This window comes from Crocodylus porosus, unplaced genomic scaffold, assembly GCF_001723895.1.
Source record: "Crocodylus porosus isolate Cpor-Errol unplaced genomic scaffold, CroPor_comp1, whole genome shotgun sequence".
NCBI lineage: Eukaryota > Metazoa > Chordata > Crocodylia > Crocodylidae > Crocodylus > Crocodylus porosus.
Window position 1 is genome coordinate 21,924,669 of NW_017728949.1, and position 10,197 is coordinate 21,934,865.

Consider the following 10,197-nt stretch of genomic DNA (forward strand, 5'->3'; position numbering starts at 1 on the left):
GGGACAAGGTTCTGGCCCAGCCTGTCACAGCTCACCAAAACACCCTAAGTGGCCCTCCAGACCAAATAATTGCCTACCCTACCCTGCTGTATACCCTCCTTATACTCACCACACCTAAAACATATCACCAAACATACCTCAACATCACAGCCAGCTTCTGCTCAATAGTAAAGCTTCAAACAAACAGCCTAAAATACAGGTTAGACAGCAAACTGATCTTGAGGAAAATCATTTTAGGATGCCATACAAAATGGATGAACTTGATGCTGAAATAAGTCACCTGAAGAATGACAAAGCAGCTGGATTTGACAATGTATGCAAGGAGCAGATCAAGTATTTTGGTCCCACAACCAAGTTATGGATATTACAGCCAGTTCCCCAGCCATCGGACCATAAGGTTGTTGAGGATACTGTTCCCCTATTTTACCATGAGGACATCATGGGAGACCAAGCATCCAGCCATTTATTGAAGGTATCCAAAGTAGGTACTTGCACCACTTCTGCAGGGAGTCTGTTCCAGACTCTGGAGACTCAGACAGTAAAGAAGTTTTTCCTTACATCCAGTCTAAAATAGTCTTCCAGCAATTTGTGACCATTAGAACTTGTCTTCCTCTGGGGTGCCCTGGTGAACAGATGTTCTCCCAGTTCCTGATGTACACCCTTTATGTACTTATAGGCTGCCACCAAGTTCCCCCAACACTTCTCTTTTCCAGGCTGAAGAGTCCCATGCCCTTCAGCCTCTCCTCATAAGGCCTGCTCTCATGCATGTGGCACTCCTCTAGACTCTCTCAAGCTTTTCCACAACTTTTCTAAAGTGCGGAGCCCAGAATTGGATGCAGTAGTCCAGCTGCGGCCTCATGAAGGCCAAGTAAAGCGGACTCCTGGGAGGAGACAAAAGGAGAAAGGAAGGAGAAAGGAATCCAAGAAGAGAAGGAGAGAAGGGAAGAAGCCCAGCAAAGAAAGGAGAACAGATAGAGGGCCAGAGGGTAAGCACTGGTCCCGTGACTTACCCGACAAGATCCAACCTAGAATTGGAGATGACACGGAGACTTGAGCAGTCAGTGAGTCCAATCCCAGGGGGTGATGGAAACCACTCCAGGGACCTCAAAGAAAAGAAAGGTAGGGGTGGCTTTACTCTCTTGGAAGAGAGAGGATAAGACAGAAAGGACCCCAGCCACGAGGGAGTGACAAAGAGAGAACCAGAGATAGAAATAGCTGTCCTGGGACCCATGCAGGGAAGAATGGGACAAGCAGCCACTTAGGCAGAGACCTTAGTAAAGATCCTTCGGGTTAAGGTAGTAAAGAATTGTAGCAGCAATCAACGTAGCCCGGAACATCAGGTGTGGTGAGAGCAGGGTATGGAGATGGTGGAGCCCTGTGAAGACCTGCAGAAACTCTGAGTCCATAACTGATCTCAGTTGCCTCCCAGTAGTGTCTAGACTTATCTCCCAGAACATCAAAGGCGTGGCAGGCGATCTACAACTACAAGATAATACTGTTCCAAGTGGGAGGTGACGCAACTCTAAGCAGCACAGGAAGCCCCTTACAGGCATCATTATTTATTGTATTCTTTTGTAATCAAAATTTATAATACTTCTATTTTCAAATAAAAGGCTTATTCTTACATCCTTCAAAAACAGTCTTTACTCATGTAAGCAATACTACTGATTTCAGTGGGACTCTCTATGTGAGAAAGCACCACCCCCATAAAAAAGGATTGCAGGTCTGGCCTCAGAAACAAACAGCCGTAACATTTTTTAATATCAGTTTTCCTTTTTGGGTAGATATTCACACAGAAGAAATGCCCCTATGAAAAGGATAAGAGCCATTAGTTTTTTTCTGTCCTTGTTACAGCTTATTCATACTATTTTTCCTCTTTCAGAATATTCTGCATTTGCTGAAAACTCCTGTAAAAAATACTATTTATGAGTTAAAACACAATGGGTGTGTTTACATGTGCTCTGGGGTGGAGGGTGGGGAGAGAAGCCACTCTAATTAAAACACCCTCAGTCTCATGTATTCAGCATCCCATGCTTCAAAATGGTGGCAGGGGTGCTTTCAGTAAAACTCTTTTGATGAGCTTTAGTTAAAGCGCTCCCACTGCCATTTTGAAATGTGGGGACTCTAAATACATGTGACAACAAAGCTGCTGGAATGTTCCAATTAGAACACTACAGCCAACTACACTGAACTGAAGGAAAATACTGCGCATTTGCAGCAGAGGGAGATCCACGAGCCTCACTGGAGCTGACACCACCAGGAGACCAGCAGCTGCAGTGATTTACAAGCAGTTGCTATATCAGACTCAGCCCCACCCATGGTGGCACAAGTATTTTGGGCCTGCTGCCAGAGCCGGGGAGAGAAGCGGAGAGCCACCAGCCTGCAAGGGGAGAGCCAGGGATGCCGGCAGGCCAACAAACTGCACCAGACCAGATGGGACAATGACAGCAGGGACAGATCCAGAGAGCCTGAAGGGCTCTGCTAGCTTGAGTGCCACTGGAGAAGCCACAGCAGCAGCAAACAAAGGGAGTGTCTGCCAGGAAACATGCTAAGGGAGACGCCTTCAGGAGTACTGGCAGCGCTCCTTTAAGGTTTTATTTTTGTGTTCGTTCTTTCCTTTTATTTTAGCCGATGGGTTGCAGGGCCCTAGTGCCTGGGTTGCAAAACCAGGAGAACAGGGGCAAGACCCTATTCCACGCTGGCCAAAGCTTGCCAGCAGGGGAACTGACTGCAGGCTTGTACAGGAGCTGAGCTAATGCAGGCTGGCGGACAAACTTGCCACACCTGGGGAAAGTGGCAGGGGCCACTGAAGCTTTGAAGTCTGATGCAGAAGCATCTAAGGCTGTGAAATGCCCAAGTGGGGCAAAGGGAGCCCCTTTCTTTTCCTTTTTATTCACTGTGTGACTTTGGGAAAGGACCAGGCAGTGGAGAAAGACCAGCAGCCCTAAGAACTGGAGAGAAGTACATAGCACTGACACCCTCAGTCAAGTCTTACCTATGTTTCTTTTTATTGTTTGGGTTATCTTACCTTCTTTGTCCATTGATGGAATGGTAACCGACTGATCAGAGGATTGACTCAGTCACAACCTCTGTAAGCCAGGTCCAAGACACGCACAAACCAACTGAGATATAGAACAGCTGAAGATTGCCTATTGAGAGATGAGGGTGCAACAGATGCAAGAACAGGGTAGCACTAAGCTGGGGTATAGGTGGGGGTTGGAGCCTCAAGAAAGAGCCAGACCCGATAAATCCAGGATACATCAGGCCCCATCCTATACTGCACCAACAGTGACTCGATTAATTGAGTCTGCTCCAACACTTTCTAATTAGAACGTATCAGAGCAGGCATCAGGCATGTGTATTGATGTCCAATGATACCTACTTTGATTTTTAATGCACATAGAATATGACCTTGCTATTACTGGGATGTAGTCACAATAAATCTGCAATTCAAAACAAAGACATGTTCTTTGCCGATGTAAACATACAAAGCAAGCAAAGTAGTATCCACCTTATTTGTGGCTGACACACTGATATCTAGTGATGAATCCCTTGCTAAATATCTTTACAGTGGAAACTTGTGAGAAGCTTAAAAGAAAAAACATGAGAGAGAAGTACTGGGTAAAATTATACTGTACAACCTTGAATTCAGAAGGCACTTAAGAGGTCTCAACACCTGACAACAGGAGGCCTTTGGAACAAATCATTCAACAACAAAATACTCTTCTGAAATTTATTTCAGAAATTCATCTAAACAAGAACACTACAGAAAAACTTCAAAGCCAACAGACAGATTCACGATCAAATTCGTTCCACGATGCTGCCTTCTACATGTGGTATATGGTTCAAAAGGAAAAGCAAACGCAGCCTGGCATTTGAGATGCAGAGGGGCAGGTTTTATCCTTCAATGTAATAACAGAGAAAACTTAAATATAGAGTACTATGGGGGTTCTATTAAATGATCAAACCTGAAACACAGCTTCATTCATGATTTTCTACAGCAAAAGGTTAGCAATGAATATCAAACTGAACTGTGGCAATGAGGAAGCTGAACAGCCTGTATGTGAGCCAAAAGACACACCAAAATGTTGACAGAATAAAAATGTGTAACTGGCATTGAAAAAATGCCCACCTGGCTACACTGACTTTGGGTGAGGAAGGCAGTAAGCTGACCAATCACTATAGTTCATCATACAGAACATGCATAGCAGATCAATCCTTATACAGACCTCTTCCCCTATAAAATTGCCTGTGTTAACTCTAATTCAGCTTTTACATGTACAGTCATATGAACAGGCCCTGACCAAGAAGTGCTCCATTGTGCTAGGCAGCATAGAAAAACAGTGAGGAACAACTGTTGCTGTAAAGACATTTATAATCTAAACAGACAAAGGTGAAAGGTAAACAGACACAGAGAGGTGAAACATCTTGCACTGTTACACAGCAGAAAAAAGGTAGAACAAGGATTGGTACCCAGTTTTGGGACTGCATATATCTCTAGCAAGAAGCCTTCTGCAAATCCACAGGACAACAAAACAGGATATGGTAAAAAAGTGCTACTGTGATTCTTTTACGCTGATTTCATTTCCATTTCATAGGTTTTGAATACATTTTTCTTTATTTATTTTTGTAATTTCTTCATTTTTTTTCAGTTCCTTGAAAAGAGGGGGGGAAAAGGAACACAAGGCAAATGGAAGTGATTAAAAGGGGAAAAATATTAAAAAGGAAAGCAAATTAACAAAAAGACTAAAATTGCCATATTTGCCATTTTCCAATTTTGTCAGAATAGAACATTTTGAAAATCATTTTCAAAATGTTTTGTGAAAATTTCAGATGAAAAAAGATCAACTAAACAAAATGTGGTTTTCAAGTGCCTGAGAAAAAATATTATAATTTATCTATGAACTTTGATAGAACTTTGATTTCTACAAGCAGAGAACAAAAGACAGAAAGTAAGGTCCCAAAGAATAGTGGTGTCTCCTATCACTACAGAATAGTCTGATCCAGGCAAAGTAAACTGAAAGACATAACACAAACTTCTAACATGAAAAAGTGTGACCTACAGAAACTGTCAGCAGAGGAAAATGAACAGGACATCAACATTTTAAGAAATAGAAGTGAAACTGCTTATAAACTATTATAGTTGGGGAAAGGTCTAAGTCACAGTTTCCAACATAAGGTCCATAGGCTGGATCCAGTCTACAGGCATGCATCTTTGGGAGCATTCAGAGGCAGGAGGTACAACTGCAAGCACTCTCCCCGCGCCACTGCGGAGATAAGCAGCAGCAAGGACCAGATCCTAGTGCCCACCCACCCACATCTGACCCAAGGGTCATTCAGGTCCACAGCTGGAAAAGGTTACCTGTCCTTTGTGTGACTGTTAACAACTGGTTCAGCAAAGCATTCAGGTAATCTTAAGGAAAAGCTTAAAGTTTTATGTTCGCTGGATAAGAGGTGTCAAGGCAGAATGTGCCATTCTTTAAGAATGGAAAGTCCAACAGATTTCTAAAAATATCATTAGTGGTCACATTTAGACAAAAAGTGTCTCTTATTTGAGTGAGATGAGACTCTAGAAGAGGTGTTTTCTCCTTATGCTGCCAGTTGGATCTAAATGTTATTATTATAGTATCATAATCTTGGAAGACTGAAGAAAAATGCATATTTGTTAAAACAGAAATTCAAAGTTTAAAAACCAAGATAAAGGGGGAAATGTAGGGGGAAAATATTAGTCACACCCACTGCAATACAGAGCTGCTCACCAAATATCCATTAATGTTTTACTATACAGACTGAAACCTATGAACTGGGAAAATCAATTCTTGCACAACAGATTTGAACCTCCACAGATTTAAGGATATGAAAGAAGTTGCAGTCAAGTACAGTGCTTTTACCAGAAATACATCCAAGTTTTCACAGGTGAAGAACTCTGAAACTATCTTGGCCTTACTATTTATACACATTTTACACAAGGAATGGCACACCAAACAGGTATTTGTAAGAGCAGTTGAAACAAACCTATTCTATTTATTAGCATTTATTCTCTGACAGCCTATCATTTTCATGAAAAAATTCTTTGGTGGTGCAGTATACTGAATCTCTTTATGTTTCTGGGTCTGCTCACATCTGTCAGTAATCATGCTAATATTATAACACTGACACTAACATGTAATAGTTAGGATCAGCATTTCTCTTATCAGCATTTTCAGTGAGTTATCATTACTCATTCACTGCATGTCACATTATGTTGAAATCTGGCATGCAAGTTATTAGCCTGGATGCATTTTTTTAATTGTAAAAATCAATCATTTGGGATGAACAGGTAGGATTTTGAAATTGCTTTTTTCTTATTTGCCAAATTCTAGCTGAAAGCAGATAGTCCTTTCTATAGCCCAACCTTCTGTAGTATCTGATGGAAAATGCCAGAAAAGAACCAAGATTGTGAGCCAAATTCTGCTCTCATTGAAGTGGATTAAGGATTAAGACTTGGGAACACATAGTTGATACATTCTGTCAGTATACTGTTGAGCACAGAAGAAACAGGCATAGGACTACATTAAAACAGAACTGTAATTGTCACGTACAGAAGTATAGAATCAGAACTTAGCAGTAAGCTCCCATGTATTCCAGTACATACATCATGCGTACTTCCTAGATCTCTTTTGTACCCACATGTACTGAAACTGGTATGCAAAAAAGAGCTCATTAGGGTTTCTTGTGGCTGATATGGCTCAAATATGCTTAGTATGTTGGTGTCTTTGGCCTTCTCTTATAGTCTCATATCAAAACCCTGAATGTTATGAAATAGCCTGTTTTGGATAAGATATTCCTCTCCTGAAGAACCCTTTCTATAGCTTACCTTTTATTCCGGTTTTCAGGAGATCCTCTTCCAAGGCTTTTTATAATGACTAATGCTACCATCTTAGTGTGTAGGGAAAATCAAACATGACTAAGTTATTTATCAACACAACCTGTAACAGCACATCCCAAAGGAACCTAGCTTTGTATTGTCCCAACTCCAACCTTTTTATGTCCAGTGTTCCAACTTCAGTGCAAGTCACCAAAACAGGTCAACCTAACCTAGGTCTCTCTGCACAGCAGCAAGCAGAACTAATTACAACAAAATTGTTTCTGTATGTTAAACTATTCTGAAGTTCACTCCAGGACACAGATCTACAGTATATTTTGGTCAAAAGGTCTGCTTTGCCATATTCAACTATAATACTAGGTTTATTTTTTATATAAAATTCAAAGGGAATAAGTCTGTAAAATAGACCAACCCCCCCTTTATTTCTAAACACTATTTTTAAAATAAAGTTCTAAAATGGTCATGATTAACATTTGAATTATCATTGCTTTTTTATTTAATAAGAAGCAATAGCAGAATAACTTTGTTAAGGTTTAACAGACCCTGCAAATGCAAAAAGATCCTTTTGTTTAATATAACAAGCCCCTCTTTACAGGCTTAATAAACCTGGTTTTGATCTTTGGTGACTCATTAAAATGCTTTGACAAGTACCACCATCCATCTGATTTTTAAAGAAGTAGAACTACCTGCAATTTCAATTAACTTCAATTAGATTTTCGGTGTCCAGTGCCTCTGAAAATAAGGCATTGAAAGGATAATGCAAGGCCTCCTACTTTTCCTTATATATACGGAAATGAATCAAAAACATCAAAATAATATTAGGAATCAGACATAATGTAATCTACCAAATCAGGAAAATCATGAGTTAAAACTGGCCTGGGAACCATAGCTGAGCCACACAGGGTAAAAAATAGTAACGCATAATCTTTTCTGTATGTGGTAGCAGAACAATGGATAAATGTGCATACAGTATCACATATTGCCAAAGTTGGCAACAGCAGAATGAATTCTGAATAATGGGACTGCCTTTTTTTAAGACCTCCTTGCTTCTGCAAGTTTATTCACTTTATTAAGAAAATAAAATATAAGCGTTTGCGTTTACATTGCATTAATCGTCTTAAAATACTTTCTGGATTACGAACACTAACAAAACAGCATGGATTTCAGGATTAAGCACTATATAAACATAGCATGACAGAGTGAAAGGCAGCACATTACACAAAACATGCGGCACAGCCATTTCATTCAGATGCTATTCTTGGCTAAATCACTGAGGCAAACCTCTATTCTCTTACGAAAAAGGTTGTGAGATTTGTGACAGACACAGAGCACTTACAGGACCTCAGTTTGAAAGGTTTCTTGCAAAGAACCCTCAAGCAGTCAACAGCATGGAAAATATGTTTTATTTACTTCAGACATTTGAAGAGCTGAGTCTATCTTGCCATGAATCAAACCCATGGATACATGTAACAGTGTAATGCAAACCTGATTCTAGACCAGTGGCTTTCAATCTGTGGTCTGCAGACGCCTAGTGGTGTGCATACTATGTCTGGCTAAGTACAGACATTCATGGGTGTTAGAACGAAGTCAGGGGCAGTGCCAGCCTCTTCCTGGATAGGGGTCTGAGGTGGGCTAGATGGAAAATTGGGCGGGGGGGAGGCTGCCCAGACAAAGACAGGACATGGGCCCCGCTGCACCTCTGCGGGCTGCAGGTGACAGTGGTAGCAGCAGCAGCCTGGGGAGAAGGCTAGGGGCTTGGACAGGGGCGGCACTGGGAGGGGTGCTTATGGGTGGGGAGCCAAGGCAAATTTTGGGGTGGCAATAGCTCTCGCAGTGCCACCCCTGGAGGAGGTTAAATCAATTCAAAATGGCTGCCCGATATCAGGTGAGTCAGGATGGGGAGGCTAGCTGGGTGGTTGGGTGTCCAACAGACTATTGATGGTCTGCTGAGGGATGGCGAGGAGGTATGACCTGTGGGTGGCATGACAGGAGCAGGCGTGACCCACAGTTGGAGTGGGGGGGGCAGCAGGTGCGACCCACAAAAAGTTGGGGGGAAAACATGAACTGCAAGGGATGGGGGGGCAAGCTTGACCTATGTGGGGTAGGGAGACAGGTGCAACCCATGGGTAGGATGAGGTGGGGTTCTTCCGCCCCAGCAAACCTACATCCACCCTTCCCCCCACTGCAACTTACTTGCTTGGCTCTAGCAGTGATGAACACTGATAAAAGTGGCTGTACCTGGAGAGGCTTGTGGGATGGGGGTTAAGAGGGCTGGCTGGGTGAAGGGTGGAGAATAAAGGGTCAGTTGGGGGGCAAAAAACAAACTAGTGCAGGGGAGTGAGAAATGAAAAGACCAACCCCAAGGCTGGGGCTAGTGGCTGGGTTTTCCCAGCCCTGGGGCTGAGCAGATGAAGTGGATAAAAGTTCCATGCACCAGTTTGACCTAAATCAAATAAGTCTAATACTATATAGATCCAGGGTTATCTTAAACTGGGTTCTGCAATTTTTAGTTTGTGTGCGTATACTTAGACTAAGTACAGACATTCAGTAGGTTAGATCAGGTTCAAAATAGCCACCTGATTTAAACTTAGCTTGTCCCGGTGCCCACCTTACACTTTCTGACCCAGTCTCAGTGACCGGTAATCAGTCTAAACATGTAACAGAGCAGAACTTCCATGTACACAAACTGGTTTAAAAACTGCAGACCCCAGTTTAAGATAAACTTAGATCTATGTAGTATCTATTAGGTTAGATATTAGGAAGAACTACTTCACTGTAAGGGTGGCCAGAGCCTGGAATAGGCTTCCTAGAGAGGTGGTGCTCTCACCTTCCCTGGAGATCTTCAAGAGGAGACTGGATAGGCACCTGGCTGGGGTCTTATGACCTCTGCCACCCCCAGTGCTCCTTCCTGCCCATGGCAGGGGGTCGGACTAGATGATCTATGTAGGTCCCTTCCCACTCAGTGATTCTATGATTCTATGATCAGATTCATTCAATTTAGGTCAAACCAACACATGGAACTTCTGCACATTTCCCTGGGGCTCAGAAAACCCAGTCATCAGCCCCAGCCTTGGGGCTGCTCTTTTCACTCCCCACTTCCCCTACATTGGTCTGGTTTTTTGCCCAGCCAGCACTCTCAACTCCTATCCCACAAGCCACTCCAGATGCAGCTGCTTTTATCAGTGTTCGCAGCTGCCAGAGCTGAACAAGTAAGTCCCGCTGGGGGGAGAAGTAGGAGGAATGGGGGTGTAGTTTCAAATCACACCTGCTCCCCCCACCCTGCCCGCAGGTCATGTCTGTGCTCCCCACCCCTTGTAGGTTGTGCCTGCCCC

At 42.7% G+C, this 10,197-nt stretch overlaps 1 protein-coding gene across 2 annotated transcripts in view; it reads right to left on the reverse strand.

Moving 5' to 3' along the window:
• The window catches only part of SPATS2L (spermatogenesis associated serine rich 2 like), a 138,850-nt gene extending 131,973 nt beyond the window's left edge, over nucleotides 1–6,877 (reverse strand). The window contains exon 1 of one of the 2 annotated variants that reach the window (XM_019553904.1): nucleotides 6,857–6,877. The gene's annotated coding sequence lies outside the window, so the exon portion shown is untranslated. The remainder of the gene's footprint in view (nucleotides 1–6,856) is intronic. The other variant, XM_019553905.1, reaches the window with a different exon arrangement.
• Between the last annotated feature and the right edge of the window lie 3,320 nt (nucleotides 6,878–10,197).